Source organism: Lissotriton vulgaris, unplaced genomic scaffold (assembly GCF_964263255.1).
Source record: "Lissotriton vulgaris unplaced genomic scaffold, aLisVul1.2 SCAFFOLD_1309, whole genome shotgun sequence".
NCBI classification, from domain to species: Eukaryota; Metazoa; Chordata; class Amphibia; order Caudata; family Salamandridae; genus Lissotriton; species Lissotriton vulgaris.
The window spans coordinates 161,721-173,739 of NW_028244753.1; positions in this window are offsets into that span (position 1 = coordinate 161,721).

A 12,019-nucleotide genomic window follows, 5' to 3' on the forward strand; every position below is an offset into this window, starting at 1 on the left:
CAGGTCCATTTTTATGTGCTCCATAGGGCCTATTTAACTCCAGAGAAACTAGAGCGGCACTTTCGGGTGCCGGATGCCTGTTGCCCCCGGTGCTCGTCCCTTGGGGCGGACATGGACCACCTGTTTTGGGGGTGTCCACAACTGGGAACTTATTGGGCGGAGGTAGGGGAACTCCTGAATGAGGTGACTGACAGGGAGGTAGAATTCGACATGGCGGCGTGTCTATTGCTCTGGTTCCCGCATACTAAGCACACCAAGGTGACAAGTAAATTCATAGATCTGGGCCTGATACTGGCTCAAAGGGAAATATCATGGCACTGGAAGGCCAGGGGGGGTCCCTCACTGCGTAGATGGAAGAATGAGTTGCTGCGATGGTCTGACTGCGAGAGCGTGCTCCGGATGAAGCAAGCAGTGAAGTTGGGGAATGAGAAAGCTCTGGATGCGGCGCGTGCATGGGAGTTAGTGGTACAGGCTCTGCGTGATGCTTTGGTTGAGGATGAGGACGGCGAGAACTAAGCCGCTGGACATCGCGGGGCGAACACAGAAGTATCTCACTACGTACTGTAGTGGAACCATCCAGTTCAGTAGAGCGAAGCACACACCTTAGCAGTTGCCAGGGGGGGGGGGCGTTGGGGGGGTTAGTTGTAGAGGGGCTTGGGGAGGGCCGGAAGCCATTGGAGGGTAGCTGGTGGAGGCCTTGGAACTACTGGGACAGGGGGTATTGAGTGGCGGGCAGACTGATTGGGTGGGACGGCCTGGCACGAAGGCCGAATAGCCCAGAGCAGGCCCCGACGGGGGCAATTACGTTGATTCCACGGAGATGGCTGACGGGAATGTTGTTGCGGGTGGGGGGGTAAAAGCAGATACGTAAAACGACCTTCCGCCAGGGTCCCAATGGGACGTACACTGTGTTGTGTTCCTCTCGAGCGATCTAATATGCCGCCCGGCCTCCGGGATGCGGGCTGAATGGCTGTGTACAACTGTGAACTGTCATTGGACGGGGGGAGCCCACAAGTGCACTGGCTGTTTACTTTTTCCTGTTGTTTATAACTCTGCAATAAAAATATATTTAAAAAAAAAAAAAAGAGTATTGAAGTGAGGCTCCACTAATGTAGGGCTCAGCTTCCTCCAATCACTACCCACCATGGATGCCTTTCTTTCCAGGACTGAGTTCCACTGTGCTCTCAGGGTCAACCTCTGGCTACCTAAAACTGGAGGCTGGGTCCCTTTTGTTGGCTTACTGGAGGGACAGGCCAGGTGTGGGGCCTTTGGGTCCCAGGTTTGGCTATGCCCAACAGAATCCATCTGAGGGAGGCTCCTAACTAAGTGTAAGGTAGATCCCTCAGGAGTTTTTGACTTTTTCACCTTGCTAGGGCTGCTATCTTTGGTGCCCCTAATCTGCTGATGGGGTGGTTCTTTTGGACAGGGGGCCCTTTGGGGTCCACCACTGGCCTCCCTGACCTCTACAGCCCTGGGCTGACTGAGGCAGGGTAGAGAGGGGCAGGTTACCTGCTCCAGACTGGGTCCCACCTTGGAAGGGCCCACTGACATCAGGGGCTCTGCCAGGCTAGACCTGACTACTTCTGGGGTAGTTTCTTCACAAGGGGTAAGATCAGTTCCTTGAGGAGGCTGATCCTTTCCTAAAGTCTGGTAGACGGAGATTTCTCTTCCTCCTCCATGCTCTCTGTTTGTGTAGAGTGATCCATAGTTTCAGGCTTCACAACACAGGAATCTGTTTGAGTTTGGGCTGTGGCCATCACAGCCCCACCAACCTTTTCAGGAAGGGACTCAGTTTGGGTTTGGGCTGTTACCATCACAGCCCTGTCAACCTGTTCAGGGAAGGAATCTGCTTGAGATTGGGCTGGGACTGGCACAGCCCTCCTGACCTGTTCAGGGGGGACATCTTGGATTGGGGTTGTGGCTTTCACAGCCCCACTAACCTTTCCATGGAGATTTACCATTTTAGAATGGGTTTCTTGTTCTACCTCAGCCCATGCTGAGATCTCTAGATCATTCCCCAGTAGACAATCTACAGGCAAGTTTGATGACACTGCCACTCTCTTGGGGCCAGTGACACCTCCCCAGCTGAGATTTACCACTGCCATGGGATGATCTTTCTGCACTCCATCAATGTTGGTCACCTGGTATGTGGCTACAGGTAAAAGTTGCCTTGAGGGGACTAGACTCTCAGTCACCATAGTGATGCTAGCCCCTGTGTCTCTAAAGGCCTCAACTTTCAGACCATTGATGAGGGGCTCCTGTCTGTACTTGCCCAAAGTGTTGGGACAAGCAGTGAAGTTGGCAAACCTCATGCCATTTTCACAGACAAGAGTAGCTGTGGTAGGGGACCTGGTTAGGCCAGAGTCCACCTGAGTTCCCCAAGTAAACCCAGCCAAATTTTTGGGGGCACTCCCACCACCCGGGGGATTACTACTAGTAGTAACCGGAGGTGTTGGAGCATTACTTGGAGGAATATTCTCCTTATTGGTGACCTTAGGGCAACTACTGTCAGTCTTATAATGGCCAGGCTTTTTACAAGCGTGGCAATAAGGTTTCTTAACTGTAGAGGAAGTGTCTTGGGACCCACCCCCATCCTTAGAATTTTGGGGCCCTGGAGAAGTCTTGTCTTTAGATTTGTCCGCACCTTTTTCTTGAGGCTTGGTAGACTCCTTCTTCTGGTCATTACCCCGATTTCTAGGCCTAATCCTGGTTCTGACCCATTTGTCTGCCCTCTTACCCAATTCTTGTGGAGAGGTCAGATCTGAGTCCACCAGGTGCTGGTGTAAAAGCTGGTTTTGACAATTACTAAGGATCTGCTCCCTCATAATCAAATTATACAATCCTGTATAGTCATGTACTTTGCTGCCAAGCAACCAACCTTCCAGAGCCTTAGTAGCACAATCTACAAAATCAGTCCAGTCCTGAGTCTGTGTCTTCTGGGTATCTCTGAACATTAACCTGTACTGTTCAGTGGTTAAGCCAAATCCATCAAATAGAGCACTCTTCAGGACAGAGTAGTTCTTTGCATCCTCATGTCTAACAGTGAGGAGCTTGTCTCTCCCTTTTCCTGAAAAGGAGAGCCACAAGATTGCTGCCCACTGATCTTGGGGAATCTGCTGTACCATGCAGGCTCTCTCCAGAGCAGTCATCCATTTGTGGATGTCATCCCATCTTTGTAGGGGGGCACAATCTTACTCAGGTTTCTATGATCATAGGACCTGTCTTTATCCTTAGGGATACTGCTGCCAGCAGTGGAATCTAATCCACTTAATCTTTGCTCCCTTGCTAAATCAAGTTTAGCTTGGGCCAGGGCTACCTCTTCCTTCTCAATTTGAAGTTGGACAGCTCTCATCCTAGCCTCATGTTCTCTTTTCTGGGGGGAAGACATTCCCCTTTGAGATCCCCTGGAGGCAATAGACTGGTCAGACTCCCTGGGAGGAGATCTATCCCTTCTATTGCCAGGGTTAAGTCTACTATTAGGTCTGGGAAGGTGTGCCACCTCTCCATCCCCATGTAGGCTTACATTGGCCCTGCTAAGTCTTCTGACCTGAACTTGACCATTCTCCTGATCATCTGACTCATCCCCATCTACCTCCTCATCTTCTGGAGTGATGGTGTCATCTTCTCTGAAGACCCCTTCTCCTTTATTAACTGGGAGGACTTCTTCAGGCTTCCCCATATCTGCTGTCTCCAGGATATGTATCAGGATAGGGATGGTGGGGTTATGACCCCTTTTCAGCCCCCTTGAGACGCACAAGGCACTCAATTCCTTGAAGCTGAGTTTTTCATAGCTGGATGGTGCCTTGGGAGGGTCACTCACAGGAAGAGAACTGGATGGTTCACCTGTGCCAGCCATGACTAGTGAGGTGAAGGTGGTGCACCTACCTACACTATGTGTTTACCTACTTGAACCTCTCTAGAGGTTGTAGTCAGGGTGTGCTAAGCACTTTGGTCTACAACCACTATGTTCAGTAGAACTTAAGTATATTAAAGCTTTGTTTATATGTACCTAAGGCACTTGATGTGATCTTTCAAATGATATTGTCAAAGATTACAATTGGTAAAACAAACAGCAAGCTCAAATCCCAACCGCTGCACACCAATGTGAGAAGTTGGCCTGGCATATGATGATCACTAATTCTAGTGAGCACCTTGCACCAGTCCAAACGACCCTTATGATGATTGGTTGTAAGTCAACCTTATAGACCAGCTATCCTAGGGGTAGCATGGACAAAAGCAGTCTTAGGCTAAACTCAAGAGGGCATGTGAAGCCAGCTGTTTTACCATATGCAATCCTTTTAACATCAAATGAAAGGACACCACACAAGTTATATATTACAAAATAAATGTATTTATTTCTAGAATAATCCCCTATACTCTTTATGAGCACAGAAGCACAAACGTTAAAGAAAGAACTCAATATAACATACGATAGGCTGCACAATTATGGATAGGCCAGGTGGCCACTCAAACCATATATTAATAAAGTGGTATAAGTACCACGTCACGAACAATGGTAAGGCCTAGGGCCTTGGGAATCGCTGGGCCTACACTGGACTAACATAGGTTAGGACATAGGAGGCCCACAGGATGCGGGTGCAGTGTCTATAGGCAACCGCGTTTACCATACAAGTCACTGGTGCGTAAAAATCATAAAGTTATAGGTTTAGGAGACTTCCGACTGGACTAGAACTTAGCCACTTGAAACTAGGACACTAGGAATGTAAATCACTACAGGGGCACCGGAGTACCCTCGTTACCTCACCCACAGGAAGCGGGTGCATAGGTGCCAAAGTGCGTCAGGGATCTTCGTGGAGTTCTATGGAGCCTGGAGGAAAAGATGCTGCAGGCGGCCAGGAGAGAAGAGTCCGGTTGGATCCAAGGGTGGATCGAAGATGTAGAGTACCTGAAGGCAGAGGGGACAGAGTCTAGGTCACTAGCCAGTGACCAGGATGGAACCAGGACGGAACCAGGCAATGTCGGGTTGCGAGCAGGTGCTGTCGAGTAGTTTGTCTCCGCTGCTACGTGGACCAGGAAGGATCGAGGATGACCATCTGGCGGACACGAGCTGTCCCACAAAGGCTCTTGCTGTCGGCGGTGTCGGTTCTCAAATCGGAGTCACCAAGCCTTGGCAAATGCAACCCACGCAGGACTCAAAGATGGCTTCTGGGTCGGACCGGGGAGGTCAGATCGGTGGCTCCTTTCAGAGGAGCTAGGGCCAGTCTGGAGCATTCAGACCAGCAGTTCAAAATCGAAGGTTCATCCTCTCAGAGGCCACTAGCCAATGGGCAAGTGACCGGACAGCCGCGTCAAGCAGGAAAATGCAAAAGGGCCCCACGCAGCACTCGGTGAGTGTGGAAAGGTGATCTTTGGTGCAAAAGCTGCTCGGGCTGGGGCTTCTCAATCCTCAATGCACAGCTTTGAGGGCGCTGTGGGAGCTGCACAGGAAGCACTTCGCTGGCTTTCCAAGATGGCTGGTCCCATGTCTTACGTCGCCTCCACGGGTCTCAGCTTTGCTGGGGCTGTGGATCGGGCTGTTGCGTGTCAGGGAGTTTGGTTCTTGTTGGTCTCTGTCGCTCGAGCTTTGGCAGGAGCAACGACAAATAAAACCTTTGAGCGCTGATGGTGCCTGCTTGCACAGGGTGACCACTCCTTGACCACAAGGGAGATTCTTCAGTCTTCTACATCGAGTAGGAAGTCGAAGGGTCCAGAGTTTCGTTTCAAAGTTTCAGTCAGGTTGATCTGATGTGCCATGGCACAGCTCCTACCTTTATTCCAAATCCTGCTAGGTCTCTCCTATGGGTGGGACCCAGGAAGGGGGTGGTTACACCCCTTTCCCTTTGTCCAGTTTCGAGCCAGAGCTGGGGCTGGAGTGCCTCCGCACCGGTTTGAACTGGACTTTGCATGGGACACCTTGTGTGCACCAGGCAGTGTCTAGTTTCATTCAGCCCTCCCGGCCCCAATCCACTATCTCCTGTCTGGGGTGGTGTAACACCTCCCTTTGACAGGAAACCTATTGTCCAGGCCTCCCCTGCCGGAGTTTCGGTCAGCAGCAGGAGGCCAGACTCGTGTCTGTGGCAGCTGCATCCATTTTGTGATGCTGAGGCTCTGGTTAGATTTAACCGCCTTTAAGGAAAGTAACATGTCTTCTCCCTCTAGAAGGGTGGAATGCTACCCCCGTCGCCAGGACTGGCGAGGGAGTAGTATTCCAAAGCGTATGACACCTTAAACGACATGTTTTGATAAAGCCAAACCAGAGATAGCATTTAACCGCGAGGTTCATAATGCACTTAAGAGTATATGGTATGGCAATATCCCGGAACAGCTATAAGGACATGGTTCTGAAAGCTGCAGACAGGCTCAGCTCATGCTAGAGCACCATCTCACATAAAACCAAGCACTCTGCCTCCAGGATTGTTAAGGCCTGCCATAGGAGTGACTTATAGGTGTATATGTGTCCAGATATAGGTTTAGATATAGGTATACTATATCTAAGCAAGGGGTGATTACACCACCTTGCCCCAGCCGAGTGATCAGCCAGTTATGTCAATTTGGATGGCCAGCCAGGGGTGGCAAAAGGTATGCTGCAGCCCCTGGTAGGCCTTGGATGCACCTGTGCTCTGGGTACCTATAGTACACTGTACAGGGGCTGATAAGGTGACCCAATATCTAATTGGAGATATACCTAGGGTACAGGGAGTCCATTTTAAAGAGAGAGCAGATAGCCTGGGGCCCTGATTTGCTGGATCCCAGGGCAACTAAGTCGAAAACCAGCTAAACGCTAGGTACAAAATCTGGGGTAACCATAGTCAGGTATCTACCTTCCTACAAGAAGTAAGGAGGGTTTCAGTCATAGTCACAGAGAAAGTGAAAGTAGTACTAATAAAACTGGTCAGAAAAGGAATAATTGAACTGGTTGATTCGTATGGGATTTCTTTCCTAAGTCGTGATCATGTGGAAGACCTTTTAAAGTTCGGTGTGGTCCTCAAGTGTTTGAACCAGAGCATACTCTTGGACGGGCCTCCCTTGTCCAACATTAATGACATGGTCTTACTCCTGTATGAAGCTAAGATTTTTTAAATTAGTCCTGAAGTTAGGGTATCGCCAATCCTGTCTTCATCTGGACTCAAAGGGCCGCCTTCCTAACTTTCAAGAAAATATGTACATTCACATGATTACCTTTAGGTCTAGCCTCTGTCACTGGGGGTTTTCACTAGAAAAAGATTATTCTGTTCTATCATTAACCTAACATACATTTCTCCTAGGATGACACTTTAGTGTATTTAGTGTATGGCAGTATGAAGGAAGACCCTAATGAAGTGTTGCAGAAAGATTTTATGATCTTGAATAGTGCAGTATTGGCTCTTTGCAGGGATACATACAACTTTATGTTGAAGCAAATTGAATATTTCGGATCTACTATCTTATAGAACGAGTTAGACCAAAAGAGGATTTGATGGGTGCCATAAATGTAGCTACTGCTCTTGAACACACAGAACAATTGAGGCATTTTATTGCGTTTTTCTAATTTTACATACAAAAAACAAATTTCTCAAATTTTACGCACAGTTTGTATGTAGCTCTGCAGATAAAATGGAGCCCTTAAGATTGTTGCTGAGGAAGGGGTCAGGTTTTTTATGTGAAGTTCATTAATCCAAGGAAGTTGCGAGGGTAAAAGAAGGTATAGCTACTACAGGCATTTTGAAACTTTTTGACATCTAGAAAAAGACTGTTTCCTCAGTGGTTGCAAATGCCTGAATTGTAGTTGCAGGGTTGCCTCAGATTGATAACCTGTAGCATTTCTTTCCTTCTCATATAACATGGTTGAACAGAATTACAATTTTATGGAGAGCTCAGGTTGAAGGGCATATTATTTCTGCTCATATGCATAGTGTGCTCAATTTCCCCTGTATACAGATCTGAAGTCCTTTCTCAAAGTTATTCATCCAAGAGGCGCAGTAAAGAAGTCCATCCTTTTGGGGCAGTTGTTGTCAGTTTGCAAAACATTCAGTACGTAGTAGAACCTCTGGCCTGGTGTAGGAACAAGCAGGCAGATTGTGGGGGTTCCCTCTAGGGTGAGTGGATATTGTCAGTAGGTCATTTGAGTGTTGGAAGGCTGAGTGGTTACCATTGTAATGGGTCAGGTAGGGGAAAGTGAGGGATTGGTTTGACAGGGTTGAAGCAGGCGATGTGTACAACAGAGGGGGACGAAAAGGGGACGATATTTAGAGGGGTCCAGTGTACCTGTCCTAACAACATGTAACAAAAGAGATGTACAAAGTTCCCCTGGGGGTCATCTTATAGAAGGGTCTCTCTCTCTAAACTGACTGGTGTGGTCGATATTCAGGGAACCAGTCAGGTCCCTTGTCGGAACTAAGAAACCTCACACAACTAATGGGCTGGATGACATGTTTCATTTAGCCCTTGTGGTGTTGTATCATCATCGGCTTCCTGCTCCTACGTCAAGCTGGCGCTGCAATGCCTGACGGGTAACAACAAGTGTTACACTTTTGTGGAGATCTTTTGTTCCTTGCCGTGGTTTGAATGTGTGTGACGGACTATTCCAGAAACAATGGGTCTGCCTGGCACCGGGGTGACTCCCTTGTGGATCTTTGGTAGTGTGTAAAAGTAGGGGGTCACCGGCTCTGTTGTAATGAGGAATTCTGCTTCCTTCTTTGTTAGCCATTCGTTCGTTTCACCCTCAATCACGAGACTCATAATGGTAGTTGTCAGACGTTTGGTGGGGTCTATGGTGAGGGGTCTGTAGTGAGTACTGTTTGACAGTTGTCGTCTACATTCCCGGTCGTATTCATCGTAGTCTTGGATGACCGTGGCTCCTCCCTTATCCGCCTGTTTAATGACGATCGTGTTGTCATTGCCTAAAGCTTGAGCGGCTTGTCTCTCAGCTTTGGTCAAGTTGTTGAATTGGTTGATGCTCGGGTGATATATATATCTAAAACTTGGGAAGGTAGCAAAATACAATAACTCGGAATGTAAACAGATTGTATCTAATACCTCTATTCCTTCCCCAGTTCTGACGGTACCGCAGGACTACCAGCTTGCCCCAGTAATAGACCTACCAGGTTGTATACTGTATACACTAACGCCCACTCCCGGGCCCCTGATTAGTTTATGAGCACTACTTGGTCCTGAAGAATTGCCCTTAGGGTATGAAACATGTTGACCACACCTGAGGGTTGAACTGAGACCACACTAACCCATTTTTGGTTCTCCATACCCCTCATTGTACTTTTTAATAGGGTGGCTTACCACATGAATAAAGGTTACTTAGTGGACTAACCAACCCTTTTTAAACTCACTTTACGCTCACTACTCCCCCCTTTTTTCTAAGTCCCTCACACACATTCAAACCACGGCAAGGAACAAAAGATCTCCACAAAAGTGTAACACTTGTTGTTACCCGTCAGGCATTGCAGCGCCAGCTTGACGTAGGAGCAGGAAGCCGATGATGATACAACACCACAAGGGCTAAATGAAACATGTCATCCAGCCCATTAGTTATGTGAGGTTTCTTAGTTCCGACAAGGGACCTGACTGGTTCCCTGAATATCGACCGCACCACACCAGTCAGTTTAGAGAGAGAGAGACCCTTCTATAAGATGACCCCCAGGGGAACTTTGTACAACTCTTTTGTTACATCTTGAAGCAGGCGACCCAGGAGAATAGAACGATGAAGACTGTACAACGGTTTTTGAAGGATGGTGTTTGGAAGGATGTTTGAAGGCCTCAGTACTATCAGCTAAGTTTCATTGAGGTATAGTTGAGGCAGTACGATGTTGCACTTCAAGGTGAAAATATGCACTACTGGTTTACTAATGAAACTGGCCTGTGATGTGTTTTTTACCTTTACTAGGAAGAATCTAGGAGGTAAGTGCTGATGAAGGATGAGGAGATTTCTCAGTGGATGGAAAACTGAATTAACTTCAAACATAGTCAGCAAAGACTGAAACTGAGGGTGTTCATCCTCAAAGTTATAATAATCCAGGGGAGAAGGGGTATCTTGATATCATAAACCCCTCTAATTTTTTTTTGGGATGTAAATAGATGTGCGGTTATGGTTGCAGTCATAATGTTAGAAGTTTATTTTGTGAGGGAATTGCGATTCTCCAATTACCATGACTAGAGAATCTGGATTAATCTTATTTTTCCTATTTAAGGATGATTTGGGCTAATTATGGATGATTTGGGCTAACCCCCCTTTAAGCTCCCTGCTCCCTGCCCCCACACCGATTTCCAATTTATGGAAATCCCCTTCTTCTCTTTCCTCTCCGGTTGATTGCTGTATTGTCTATTTATCTACATGTGACTTAATTCATGTATGTTTTAAACTTGTTCATTTTACAGCACCGGTAAATATTATCTCTATTTCATTTATTTTTAAATGTTTTGCTTTCAGGTCTCACTTTGACTCCTACGCGAACCACTTGTTATCGTTCGGGATTTACTCCCAGTTCTATGCACTTATTAAGGCTTTCCGAAAATGTTCTGTCCCCAATGCGCGCCGCGGCTCGAGCCCGGTTTTGTAACGCTCCCTACTTAGAGAAATGAACTTTGGAAACCATGACGTCGCGCTCTCACGTTGCCAAGGTTCTTTCTTCTTCTTTTTTCCTCACTCCGGCCTCTAACTAAATCCAGGCACAGGTTTCTATGCCAACCAACAGCAGCAGCTGATCGCGAGCATAAACAAGTGTCAATTACTCGTCAGACTCCGCGATCAGCTGCTGCCTCCTTCTCTAACTGCAAGTTTACTCGTTTTTCTAGCTTCTGCATAAAAAAAAGATACTTGCCTTGCCCCTGCTTTTATTACAGCGCATAGCGCTTTATAAGCTGGTCTTCCCTGCTTTGACCCTGCATTTACTACAGGGCATGGCGCTTTATAAGCTGTTCTTCTCTGGTTTACCCCTTCTTTTATTATAGCACATAGCGCTTTATAATTTTCAATGTAAAAGTTTTTTAGATTCCTTTATTTTTTCTACTTTATTCCATGCGCCATGTCTGACCCAGAGTCAGATGACGCTTCTGCCCCTACAGCTTATCTGGAGAAAGAAGCTTTTAACCCCTTCCGTGCTCATGACGAGCTGAGCTCGTCATGAGTTGTGCCGCTCGCATGCTCATGACGAGCTCAGCTCGTCATGTAACGCAGCTTTTTGAAAAAAGCCGCACAGCACGAAAAAAGCCGCCGCACGCATGTGGTTAAGAAGCTTTTACATAATGAAATGCAAAGCTGTATGCTCAATACCCTAAAGAAAGTCATGTCCTCAAAAAGATCACTCCCCTCTGAGGAGGAAGAGTTTCTTGAAACTCTTAATGATTAAATTTCTAATGTAAGGGGTAAACAATCAAATAAAATAAAAAAACTTAAGAGTATTTAAATCCTAAGAGCACTATGGAAGGTCACAGCACCTCACTGAATCCGGGAGGCCTCAAAGTTATAATAATCCAGGGGAGAAGGAGTCTCTTGATATCCTAAACCCCTCTAACTTTTTTGGGGATGTAGATAGATGTGCGGTTATGGTTGTGTTCATAACGTTGTTAGAAGTTTATTTTGTGAGGGAATCACCTTTAGATCAACCACTGATGTATTAGGGGGCCTTTTCATGACAGATGCTTCCTCTCCTCGTGCATAACATACTATGGTTAACTTTCTAAATGCAGAGTTTTCTATGGAACTAGAAAGTGAAACATCTTGGCACACTTCCGCATAGGCAACAGTCTAATAGAACTGATGAACTTACAGGCTCATTTAAGGGTAACATCCAAATAGCAGAGGTACCAGTTAGAATGTATGGGTAATAGTAATTAAGTGGGTGCGGGCTTCCACCACCACATGTAATACAGTCACAGGGGAAGTTACTTTTTACGTTGATGAGGGAAATCAAAGATGGTGAGAAATGACTCTCCTTTTGGATGTTGGCAATTTTTGGGAGGGAAGGTGAAATGAAAGATATGAGAGAAGGAAATGACTGGGTGTTGGTAAAGGGAAGATCTGAATAAAGGC